The 12,575-nt window shown below is 51.4% G+C and overlaps 1 protein-coding gene across 1 annotated transcript in view; it reads left to right on the top strand.

Annotated features, from left to right (window-relative positions):
• The window catches only part of LOC141155053 (calpain-9-like), a 100,855-nt gene that overhangs the window by 236 nt on the left and 88,044 nt on the right, over positions 1 to 12,575 (top strand). The gene's annotated exons all lie outside the window — the stretch shown is intronic.

The following is a 12,575-nucleotide window of genomic DNA, read 5'->3' as shown; positions in this document are numbered from 1 at the left end:
CAAAGAAAGCAAAGCTGTTAGGCTATGTTCACACGTCATGGTTTTTTTTTTTTCATCACAAATCTGCAGCAAAACCTGATCTTCAAGGGCATTTTGCTCAGGATTTTTCTTGCACTTTTGATGCTTTTTTGATGCATTTCTTCAGCGTTTTTTTCACTGTCCTCCTGTCTCTTTTTATCCATGTACATAAAAAAAGAGCCTGTGAAAAAAAGATCTCCATTCTATATTGGCATTAAAAACGCTGAAACAAATTTTGCTGCCTTTTTTCAGCGTTTTTTGTCACCACCCATTACTTCCTATGGGTGAAAAAACACTGAAAAAACGCTGAAAGAAGCGTCATGCTCTATTTTCCAAAAAAACATGCAAGGCACAAAACTCTGAACAAAAAAAAAAACAATGATGTGTGAACAGAGAATTCTGGTTTCTCATAGATTTTGCTGGTACTGCAAAAGGCAGCCGAAAAATTTGCATAAAAAAAATGAATAAAAAAACACTGAAAAAAACATGATGTGTGAACATAGCCTTACTGTAAAGATCCATTTTTAATATTAAATGCAAAATTAAATCAAAATGCATGTACTTTATATTTAATGTGTTAACAGGTACGCGAATGCAACAGCGCAGACAATGAGGAGACAGTGGTACTTAACCAATAACTATTTATTCTATTAACACAATTAGAGGGGTGCCTACGGCACAATATCAGAGAATAAAGCAAATAGTGAAAATGAAACAAGTTGTGCTACAAGGAGAATGCAGTAATTCAGATTAACAGGATATTGACACAATGCTATTTACACTCTATTGTTCTATTATTACCATTAAATAACTATTATCATCAGCAATGTCTTAGTCCTAATACCCCAACCTAAAGGGCATCACTGTCACCGGGCCTGTCACCGTCATCACTCTCTAGGCAACGCAGAACGTCACACAGGCCCTAATGGGAGTCGACGATACTACCCGCTAGGCCGCAAGTCCCAGATTGATGAGATACTCGGCCCACTCATCACACTGGCAGCCCTCATTCCCTGAAGTACGGCCCCAGTCCCAACTTTGTACCGTACATCTACACTGGAAGCGATGGCTCACATGAAAGTCCCTCCTCTGGTCCTAGTTGTCTCTCTCTGCCCTGCTTTTTATCGCTTGGCTCAGCTGTCCCAGCTCTGGTCTCTCTCGGGTCTTTACTTGGATCTGATCTCTCGACTCCTTTACTCGGATCTGGTCTCTTGACTCCTTTACTCGGATCTGGTCTCTCGACTCCTTTACTCGGATCTGGTCTCTTGACTCCTTTACTCGGATCTGGTCTCTCAGCTCCTTTTCTCAGATCTGGTCTCTCTCGGGTCTTTAACCGGATCTGGTCTCTTGACTCCTTTACTCGGATCTGATCTCTCAACTCCTTTACTCGGATCTGGTCTTTCGGCTCCTTTACTCGGATCTGGTCTTTCGGCTCCTTTACTCGGATCTGGTCTCTCGACTCCTTTACTTGGATCTGGTCTCTCGACTCCTTTTTTGGATATATACAGGGTGGTCCAAAAGTAGGTGGACAGAAAATTTGTAATAAGGTTATGAAGGGGGAGATTTATCAAAGTGAAACTGGCTCAGTTGCCTTTAGCAACCAATCAGATTCCACTTTTCATTCCTCACAGACTCTTTGGAAAATGAAAGGTGGAATCTGATTGGTTGCTAAGGGCAACTGAGCCAGTTTCACAGATCTAGTTTTCACAGATAGATCTCCCCCAAATCTGTTTTCTTTTCAGATAATTCAGATAACACAGTTACATAGTTAGTAAAGCCGAATAAAGACTTGCGTCCATCAAGTTCGACCTGTTAGTTCTGTAATTGCTAAAGTTGATCCAGAGGAGGGCAAAAACCCCAAATGATTTAGCCAATCTTCACCTGAGGAAAAATTCCCTCCCGACTCTGAAACCAGCAGTCAGAATAAATCCCTGTATCAACCTACTATTTTATTCTATTTTTAAGTATATGCTGAAATCTGCCTGGTATCTAGAAAAGCATCCAGCCCCGCTTGAACTGGTTTAGTGAATCCGACATTACCGTCTCCTCACTCAGTGAATTCCATATTCTCACTGCTCTTACCGTAAAGAATCCCTTCCTATGCTGGTGCTGAAACCTTTTCTCTTCCAGTCTTAGTGAATGCCCTCTTGTTACCGTAATATCCCTCCTTTTGAACAAATCCCGGGCAAGGTCTCTATACTGTCCCCTAACATATTTGTACACATTTATTATGTCCCCCCTCAACCTTCTCTTTTCCAGGCTGAATAGTCCTAGTTTTGCCAACCTCTCTGGGTATTGCAGTCCCTCCATTCCCTTTATTAATTTTGTTGCCCTCCTTTGTACCTTTTCAAGCTCGTTTATATCCTTTCTATATATTGGGGCCCATAACTGAGCACAGTATTCCAAGTGTGGTCTGACCAGTGCTTTGTACAGTGGAAGAACAATGTTCTCATCCTTTGCAGCTATACCTCTTCTGATACATCCCATTACCCTGTTTGCCCTTACAGCAGCGGCCTGACTTTGGGCACTCCAATTTAGTTTGCTATCAATCAAGATGCCCAAGTCCTTCTCCATCTCTGAATGCCCCAATGATTTCCCATTCAGTGAGTACTGGTGACTTCCATTTTTCGTTCCCATATGTATGACCTTACATTTCTCCTCGTTAAACCTCATTTGCCATTTAATGCTCCACCTACCCAGCTTATCCAAATCCCTCTGTAGGTCTTCACTATCCTCTTTTGTATTAATTGTTTTACATAACTTTGTGTCATCTGCAAATATTGATATTTTACTATTTATCCCGTTGACTATGTCGTTAATAAAGATATTAAATAACATTGGGCCTAGTACAGACCCCCTGTGGTACCCCACTAGTGACGCTTACCCAATCTGAGTATATTCCATTTATAACCACCCTCTGCCTTCTATCCTTTAGCCAGTTAGCTACCCACTTGCAGACATTTTCCCCCAGCCCCATCATTCTCATTTTGTATACCAACCTATTATGTGGCACGCTATCGAACGCTTTTGAGAAGTCGAGATACACGACATCCACTGGTTCCCCCTGATCTACTCGAGAGCTAACCTCCTCGTAGAAGTCAATCAGGTTAGTTTGGCAGGAGCGATTCCTCATGAATCCATGTTGGTTCGGGGTTAATAGATTATTAGCATCAAGATGCTCCATGATTGCCTCATTAATAAAGCCTTCAAAAATTTTGCCCACAACGGACGTCAGACTCACCGGCCGATAGTTTCCGGTGTTACTTTTTGCTCCCTTTTTGAATATTGGCACTACATTCGCCTGTCGCCAATCAAGTGGTACAGACCCAGTCTCAACAGAGTCCTTAAATATAAGATATAACGGTCTGTCTATCACATTACTTAGTTCCCTTAGTACCCGTGGGTGTATGCCATCAGGTCCTGGTGATTTGTTTATTTTAATGTTACTGAGGCGTTTCTGTACCCCAGCTTGGGTTAGATTTGTCATACTTAGTGGAGGATTAAGCTTGTCACTTCTCATTTCGCCTGTTAGTTCTTTTTCCTTTGTGAAAGTTGACGAAAAAAATTTATTTAATAGATTAGCTTTATCCTCATCTTTCTCTATGATTTTGCCTTCATCACTTTTTATCGGTCCAATATTATTCGATTTAATCCTTTTACTATTTATATACGTAAAGAACAGTTTGGGATTTGATCTACTTTCCCTAGCAATACGTTTCTCTGTTTCCTCCTTCGCTATTTTTATTTGTTTTTTGCAGGTTCTCGTTTTTTCCTTGTAACACATTAGTGCCTCCTTGCTGTTTTCCTGTTTTAATCTCTTGAATGCCTCTTTTTTGCTATTTAACGCCCCTTTTACGTTCTTATTCAACCATATATGGCAAATAATTTAAATACAGATCAAAGAAAATGGATTTTAACAGAATATTGGAAATCTCAAAATGCTGAAACCGTTAGAGCAAATTGGGTTGAAACATTTGGTACTCAAGCCCCAAAGAGACAAACCATTTACCGCATTCGTGACAAATTCAATGCCACTGGCTCAATCCTTAATGCTCCAAAAACTGGTCGACCCAAAACAGTCTGTACAGAAGATAATAAACAACTTGCTGCTGAAACATTTGTTCAGAGTCCAAAAAAGTCCACAGAAGAGCCTCTTTGGAATTGGGAATTTCACAAGCTTCTATCATGCGAATCCTGAAATCTATTGGGTGGAAAGCTTATCGTCCACGTCTAATGCATGGTTTATTGGAGGATGATCCAGACAGGCGGCTGCAATTTAGTGTTTGATAAATCTCCCCCTTCATAACCTTATTACACTTTCTGTCCACTTACTTTTGGACCACCCTGTATATATATATATATATATATATATATATATATATATATATATATATATATATAAAAGTATATATACATATGTGTGGCGCCCCTGCGGGTTCAGTCGTCACAGAGGTACTGCATCTCACCCAGAGGTGTGGTACCCCACTCTCAGGTTAGGAGGGAGTACTACCCGGAACCCACACACCCACATCCAATACACTCCACTTCAGTAGGGAAGGGCGAGATTGCTCCTAAGGGAGAGCACAGTCCCTGGTCCCTAGCTGGAGGGTGGAACTAGGTAGAGGAGGTGGGTGGAGGAAGAAGTTTAGTGGAGCACTGAGGGTAGCAGTATAAAAGAGAGGGTGGAAGGTTCTAGAGGGAGTTCAGTGTTCAGAGAGTCAGTGAGAGCTGGGAGCAGAAGCTCAGGAGGAGCTCTGCTCAGGGGAGTGAAGAGAAGAGTCGGGCCTAGTGAGAGAGGGCCAGGAGGAGAGAGGAGAGAGGAGCAGTGAGGAGGGCTCCAGGAAGACAGAAGGTATCCCAGGGGCACCGCGAGTGCAGAGGCCACCCGTGCGCCCGAATTCATGCTGACGTGGAGGGATCAGGCCGCAGAAGGGGACCGGCCCCAAAACTAGTGGAGAACAACCAGGCTCAACTAGCCAACCGGAGGTTGCAGCATTTTCAAGGTGTTGTGACGCGCCCCCTGGGCCGTGGGGTACCCGGTGCCGGGCTGGTAAATGCTGGGGGATGTCACAGTGGCGGTGACCCAGTCCGTGACCCAGGGCGGTCAATAAAAAGGGGGTTTTATTTATAGGGGATTTATAGAGTTTGTGACGCCACCCGTGGAATGCGGCTAAAGGGAGCCGCCGCTGCGGAGCAGTCCTCTGAAGCTGATATTACTGCAGCAAGGATGGTGTGGCTCTCCACAGGAAGAGCTAGCTCCAGGGCAGTGTGAATGCTGTAGGTTGTGCTGGGCGTTGTAGTGCAGGGATTGATGGCGCAGCAAGAAACACAGAGACAAGGAAGTGCAGTCCTAGTGTCTTTACTCACAGTTGTTGCAGTCCAGATTACAGGGATCCATGTAACTGCCCCCGTCGTCCTGTGTTTACTCAGGGAGGGGTTCGGTCTACCCCCAGGTAACTCTGGAGTACTTAGCAAGACCCCCTTCTGTGTGTCCTCGCTCTCTGGCCTTCCTCCTGCACCTCACACCTAGTATCTCCAATCCGGTACCCGCGAGCCTTGGCGGGCGACGTCTGTTCCGTCCCCTGGGTCCTATATGGCTACCTTCTCGGTGAGACTGGCGTGGACTTGTGGCTACAGGACATAAAGTACTGCAGCCTCCGGTTTCTAGTTGGGCACAAAGTCCTCCGCTAGTTGAGGGACCGGTTCCCTTTAGATGGCCTGACCCCTCCACCGCCTGGCAGATGCGGGCGTACGGGTGGCCTTCTGCACGGCCCGTACCCCTGGGGTCCTTTCTGGTCCTGGAGCCTTTCTCCTGCTCCCTCTCCACTCTTCTCTCCTTCTCTTCAGACTTGGGCCTCATTGGCTAGGCCCGCCTCTGGAGTAGAGCTCCTGCAGAGCCTCTGCTCCCCTCCCTTTCCTCCTCTGACTGACTTATCTTTCTAAGATGGCTTCCCATTTTATATCTTCCTCTCATGTGCTCCCCTCAGCTACTTCCTCCACCCACACCCACTACACGGTTCCCCCCTCTCTGGGTTCCCCCCACTCCAGCCAGGAAAGGGGCTCAGCAAGAACCAGAGACATCTTGCCCCCTCTGCTGGCCTGGAGTGGTGTGTTGGATGCAGGTGTCAGGGTCCTGAGCTGTACTCCTTCCTTACCTGAGAGTGAGATGCCTCATCTCTGGCTGAGATGCAGCACCTCTGTGGCGACCGAACCCTCAGAGGCGCCACATACCCCCCTGGTAAAACACAGCACGTCCGCGGGCTGGAACAGAGTAAAAACAATTTTAAAGACATGCAAAATTTTTGAATGCATTCGCATAGAAGATTATAAACATAACATCTTTTCTTCCCTTTATGAGAGGCACATTTTCTTTAGTAAGGTGCAAACTAGCAAACTTGAGTATGAGGGACCTGTCCGAAAACCCTCAACGTAGGCCCTGGGCGTGGCTGCAGGGCATAGGTGATCCGGTCGTTGGACCACGTCTTCGGCCACGCCAAACGGGTTTTTATTCTGAGGTCATCGTTGTACAGATATAAAACCAATAAGGGGAACTTTAGGAAGTGCAACTATTTACAAGATCAGTTCTTGGCTGCTCACAGTCCTCAGCCTGTCAGTTCCTTGTACCCTTTCCGGGTAATTATGCAAACAAATAAAATGTATTTCTTTTTTATTTTTTTCCAAACTGGCAGCATTCCTGCCATACCCTTCCAGGCAACTATATATAGTTCAAAGTTCCAGCTACTATGCTTAGTAGTGGTGCTCCCTCCGGGGAAGCTCTTGTCCACTGTAGGCTAGCCCAGCCGGGTCTTCAGCGCTGTAGGGTGAGGAACTGCTCCCTTTCCCCACCCGGTGGACATTCAGGGCATACCAGCCCCTTTCACCTCTGTGTCTGGTATAGGTGACGTAATCACCCGGGTACAGATTCTGGTCCGGGTGACCTTCTTTCAGCTGGGACTCCACGTCCCTCCGGTTCACAAAAAGATCTGTCTCGGACTGCGGGTCCCGGATGAAGCCCCAACCTCCCTCCAGGTTGAACTTCACTACGGTCCCTTCGGCACGGGGACCGTATGCTGCCCTCCTGTCTTTGCGGGCCCGGGCCTTCTACTCCATGTTCCGGGCCTTCAGCTTCTCCCAACGCACCCGTCGGATGTGCCGCTCCCTCTCAAGCTGCTCCAGCTCCCTCCTGCAGTGTTCTCTCCTACGGGCCACCTCTGCTTTCGTTTCTTGGGAAAACCCCATGAGGTCTCCCCCAGGGTTGTCCCACTCGAATTGATCCTCCTCACCTTGGGAGACGGCAGGGGGCAGGGGAGCTGGTAGGAGTGGGAGCAGCTGGTCCTCCACCTCTGCGGACCAATCCCAGGGACGGCGTCTACACACCCATTCGAGTATCGGGGGAGGCGGTTCCCGTAAGGGGCCCAGGAGCGGGCCGGTGTCGCTGGTGCCCGGAGGTGACGGTTCCAGGGCCTGAAGGACGTCTAGGGCGGTTGCGCCCGGGGACAGATGTCCTGGGAGGAGGTTCCGGAATGGGTCCGCATCTTCCGCGCCCAGGGGCAGAGGGCCTTGCAGGGGTGTTAGGAGCGGGCCGGTGTCAGTAGCGCCCGGGATCGGCGGTTCCACCAGGGGGCCCAGGAGCAGGTCAGCGGCTCTAGCGCCCGGGACAGGGAGACTCCTCTTACCTGCTCCGCCGGCCGCTCTTGCGCTGCACTCTGCCTCCTGGCGCTGGTCTGGATCCGCCAAGGCTGAGGCGCTGCTTGTGCTTGGTAGCGGTGTTTGCTGCCAGCTTGCCATCCTTTCCACCATTTCCTTTTTCCAGCTTGTGATAGCATCTTACTGGGCCCTCTCCATCCTCCTGTTCAGGTCTTCTTTCCCGGCATAGAGGAACTCTGAATCCTCCCGGGACAGCCTGGCAACTAACCCCTCCAGGGTGAGGGGCGCCTCCGTTGGTAGCAGGCCGCTGGCAGGGATTCTGGTCTCTCCTCCTTCATTGTTCCCTGCCGGGTGTGATCTGTCTAGATGGGCCCAGACCACGCCCCGTCTCTCAGTTTTATTCTTCCCTCTCCCCTTTTTGGGGCGGTCCCATGTCTGCTTGCTCTTGGTCACACCTGGGGGCGTCTCCTCCAGACCGATGGACAGGTCCAGGGTTATGGCCACAGTTGCAGTGGGTGGGCCGCGCTTTTGGCGCCATTCTGGGACCCGGCCCACGATGGGAGGCGATCTCTTGCTGCTGTTTGGCTCGCACATAATGGCGCCCATTCTTCTGGGGCGGGTGCCACTTTCAGTATAAAAACACAGTCTCTAGGTGCACAGTACCCGGTGATAACGGGCACGAAATCCTGTTCGTGACGCCAAGTTGATGCGCCCCCTGGGCCGTGGGGTACCCGGTGCCGGGCCGGTAAATGCTGGGGGATGTCACAGTGGCGGTGACCCGGTCCGTGACCCAGGGCGGCCAATAAAAAGGGGGTTTTATTTATAGGGGATTTATAGAGTTCGTGACGCCACCTGTAGAATGCGGCTAAAGGGAGCCGCCGCTGCGGAGCAGTCCTCTGAAGCTGATATTACTGCAGCAGGGATGGTGTGGCTCTCCACAGGAAGAGCTAGCTCCAGGGCAGTGTGAAAGCTATAGGTTGTGCTGGGCATTGTAGTGCAGGGATTGATGGCGCAGCAAGAAACACAGAGACAAGGATGTGCAGTCCCAGGGTCTTTACTCACAGTTGTTGCAGTCCAGATTACATGTAACTGCCCTCGTCGTCCTGTGTTTACTCAGGGAGGGGTTCGGTCTACCCCCAAGTAACTCTGGAGTACTTAGCTGCACCCCCTTCTGTGTGTCCTCGCTCTCTGGCCTTCCTCCTGCACTTCACACCTAGTATCTCTAATCCGGTACCCGCGGGCCTTGGCGGGCGACGTCTGTTCCGTCCCCTGGGTCCTATATGGCTACCTTCTCAGTGAGACTGGCGTGGACTTGTGGCTACAGGACATAAAGTAAAGTAGCCTCCGGTTTCTAGTTGGGCATAAAGTCCTCCGCTAGTTGAGGGACCGGTTCCCTTTAGATGGCCTGACCCCTCCACCGCCTGGCAGATGCGGGCGTATGGGTGGCCTTCTGCACGGCCCGTACCCCTGGGGTCCTTTCTGGTCCTGGAGCCTTTTTCCTGCTCCCTTTCCTCTCTTCTCTCCTTCTCTTCAGACTTGGGCCTCATTGGCTAGGCCCGCCTCTGGAGCAGAGCTCCTGCAGAGCCTCTGCTCCCCTCACTTTCCTCCTCTGACTGACTTATCTTTCTAAGATGGCTTCCCAATTTATACCTCCCTCTCCTGTGCTCCCCTAAGCTACTTCCTCCACCCACACCCGCTACGTGGTTCCCCCTCTCTAGCTTCCCCCCACTCCGGTCAGGAAAGGGTTCAGCAAGAACCAGAGACATCTTGCCCTTCCCTGTTTGTGTAGCGCCCTGCTGCGCATTGGTGCCACAGAACCCAGAAGGGTGCATGGATGGACTTCTCCACAAGAGGCCCTCATTACATTCACACACCTCCACCCTACCACCTCAGACCAGCAGAGGGAGCCCGTTAGGGATATATAAAGGGAGGGTGGAGCCAGTCAGTTCAGTGAGAGAGTTAGAGTCAGTTAGTTCAGTGAGTAGTGAGCTCAGAGTCGAGCAGAGAGCGTGCTGATGCTCAGAGAGCAGCGAAGAGGCAGCAAGCTGGCTGCTGTGCTTAGGCGAGCTAAGGCCTACAGCACATGTGAAGGCCTAGTGAGGGCCCTGAGTGGGCCGAAGGCGAGAGGAGAAGGAAGAGGTAGCGAGGGGGCAGAGGAGCGTACCAGGCTCACCCCGAAATATATACCGGACACCGGGTCCGCGCCTACAGGGACCTTTCATACCCAGTAGGGACCACCGGAACCTCTGGAGGACTACAGGTCCCAGGTTTACCAAACGCTGACTACAGTACCGGGGCTAGGAGTCACGGAGGCCCCAGCGACCAAGGAGAGTGATCTCCAGAGAGAAGGCCCTACCACCAGGTCAGCAGGTGCAAGGGAGAGAGAGACAGTAATCAAGCTAGGCCTAGCTCCAGGCAGGTCAGAAGCTTAGCGAGTAAAGCCCTATACCCGCTCACTGGGGAGAGTCCAAAAGTGCGCCCTTCGTCCGGAGTACCCAGGACCGTGCCTGCATCATCACCAGTAAAGGTACTGAAGCTTACCCCCGTGTGAGTGTCCGTCTTTTCTCCGGGACCGTCCTGCCGTCTCTCACCAGCATCCACCATTCAGCCCTACACTGCCCTGGAGCTAGCTCTACCTGTGGAGAGCCACACCATCCCTGCTTCCGTTACACCAGCTCCAGAGGACTGCTCCGCAGCGGCGGCTCCCCTTAGCTGCATTCCATAGGTGGCGTCACAAACTTTCCAAATCCCCAATAAGTAATCCCCCCCTTTTACTGACCACCCTGGGTCGCGGACCGGGCCAGCCACCGTGATATCCCCCCATACCGGCATCCGTAGGCCCGGCACCGGGTACCCCACAGCGAAGGGGGCGCGTCATTTGCCTGGAGTGGTGTGTTGGATGCAGGTGTTAGGGTCCTGAGCTGTACTCCTTCCTTACCTGAGAGTGAGATGCCACATCTCTGGCTGAGATGCAGCACCTCTGTTGCGACCGAACCCTCAGGGGCGCCACAGTTGCATCCAAAATCCACAATTATATCGCCAAAAAGGTGGCTGCATAGGGTCCAGGGGAGTGAGAGCACGTCGCCCGATAAGGCCCGAGGCCACTGGCTTGGGACACTGATTGTGAGGCGCAGGGCAGGATGGCGAGAGCCAGCGCAGTGAGACGACCGGGAAAGGTACATAGAACGGGGTCCCGTTTAAGTGCTCCTGTGGTACCTGAGAGATTGCTGGATCCCTACCCCGGTGGGCATAGGACGACATGGGAGGTCATTACCGGCTGCAGCGGTGACCTGGAACTGCCTTGCACTGTGAGTAAAGCCTGAAGACTGCACCCCACTGTGTCCTTGACTCATTACTGCGCCACCAGCCCTGCACTACACCGCGCCAACAACATCTACCTCATAGCATCACTATATCCTGCCCTGGAGCTTAGCTCTACCTGTGGAGAGCTGAACCAACTCTGCTGCGTCACCATCAGCTCCAGAGGATCTGCACCTCAGCTGCAGCCCCATATAGCCGCATACGACAGGTGGCGTCAAGAACATTTTCTCTAAAAACTTTATTCCCCTTTCACTTTTCCCTTTTATTGACCGCCGTGGGTCATGGACCGGGTCACTGACACCATGACATCCCCCAGCACCGACAAGCCCGGCTACCGAGTACTCCACGGCCCAGGCGCGTCATACTTGGCGTCACAAACAGGATGAACCGACCCGTTACACCGGGTCCCGTGCGCCTATAGACTGTGTTGAATACTGAAAGTGGCACGTGCCCCAGAAGAACGGGCGCCATTATGTGTGTGATAAAAGACGACAAGAAACCTCCCATCGTGGGCTGGGTTCCAGAATGGCGCCAAAAGCGAAGCCCGCTCCCTACAACTGCGGCCATATACATAGACTTGTGCAGCAGTCTGGGGGAGCCGCCCCCTGGTGTGGCCGACAGCAAGCTGCAATGGAACCGACCCTGAAAGGGGAGAGGAGAAGAAAAACCTTGGAGACAGGGCGGGGCCACCAGCAGTGAAGACAGAACGCACCTGGCAGGCACCATGGACGGAAGCAAGAATCAGACTGACGCCCGTGGCCTGCAGCCAAGTGATGCCTCCCTCAACCTGGAGGGGGTCCTGGGTAAACTTACCCTGGAGGACACGGGGTTCCTCCGTGCCGAGGTACAGGAGCTGGGCCGGTGGATGGAAGAAGCCCAGCAGGCCGCCGTCGCGCTATGGAAGGACGAGCTGCTGGTGAAACTGACCCGGCAGCGGTCTGCGCTGAGTCCCACCATCAGCACCCCAGCCCCGGCGGAGCCTGTCCTGAACCTGGAGGCGACGCACATGACGCGCCCCCTGGGCCATGGGGTACTCGGTAGTCGGGCTGGTTGGTGCTGGGGATGTAACGGTGGCAGTTACCCGGTCCGTGACCCAGGGCGGTCAATTAAAGGGCAAAATAAAAGGGGAATAAAGTTTTTAGAGATAATGTTTGTGACGTCACCTGTGGTGTGCGGCTATATGATGCCGCCGCTGCGGTGCAGATCCACTGGAGCTGATGGTGACGCAGCAGACTTGGTTCAGCTCTCCACAGGCAGAGCTTAGCTCCAGGGCAGTGTAGTGATGATTGTATGAGGTAGATGTTCCTGGTGCAGTGTAGTGCAGGGCAGGTGATGGTGCAGCAATTATTCAAGGACATAGTGGGGTGCAGTCTTCAGGTTTTACTCTCAATTGTTCAAGACTTCAGGTTACAGTTACCGGTGTGTAACCGCCCACGTCGTCCTGTATCCTCCGGGGTAGGGGTCCAGCAATCTCTCAGGTACCTCAGGAGCACTTAACGGGACCCCGTTCTATGTATGTACGTTTCCCGGTCGTCTCACTGCGCTGGCTCTCGCCCTCCTGCCCTGCGCCTCACAATCAGTGTCCCAAG

Source organism: Phyllobates terribilis, unplaced genomic scaffold (genome assembly GCF_046119375.1).
Source record: "Phyllobates terribilis strain yellow unplaced genomic scaffold, ASM4611937v1 Scaffold_7__3_contigs__length_470593459, whole genome shotgun sequence".
NCBI lineage: Eukaryota > Metazoa > Chordata > Amphibia > Anura > Dendrobatidae > Phyllobates > Phyllobates terribilis.
This window is presented reverse-complemented; position numbering and strand designations above follow the sequence as displayed.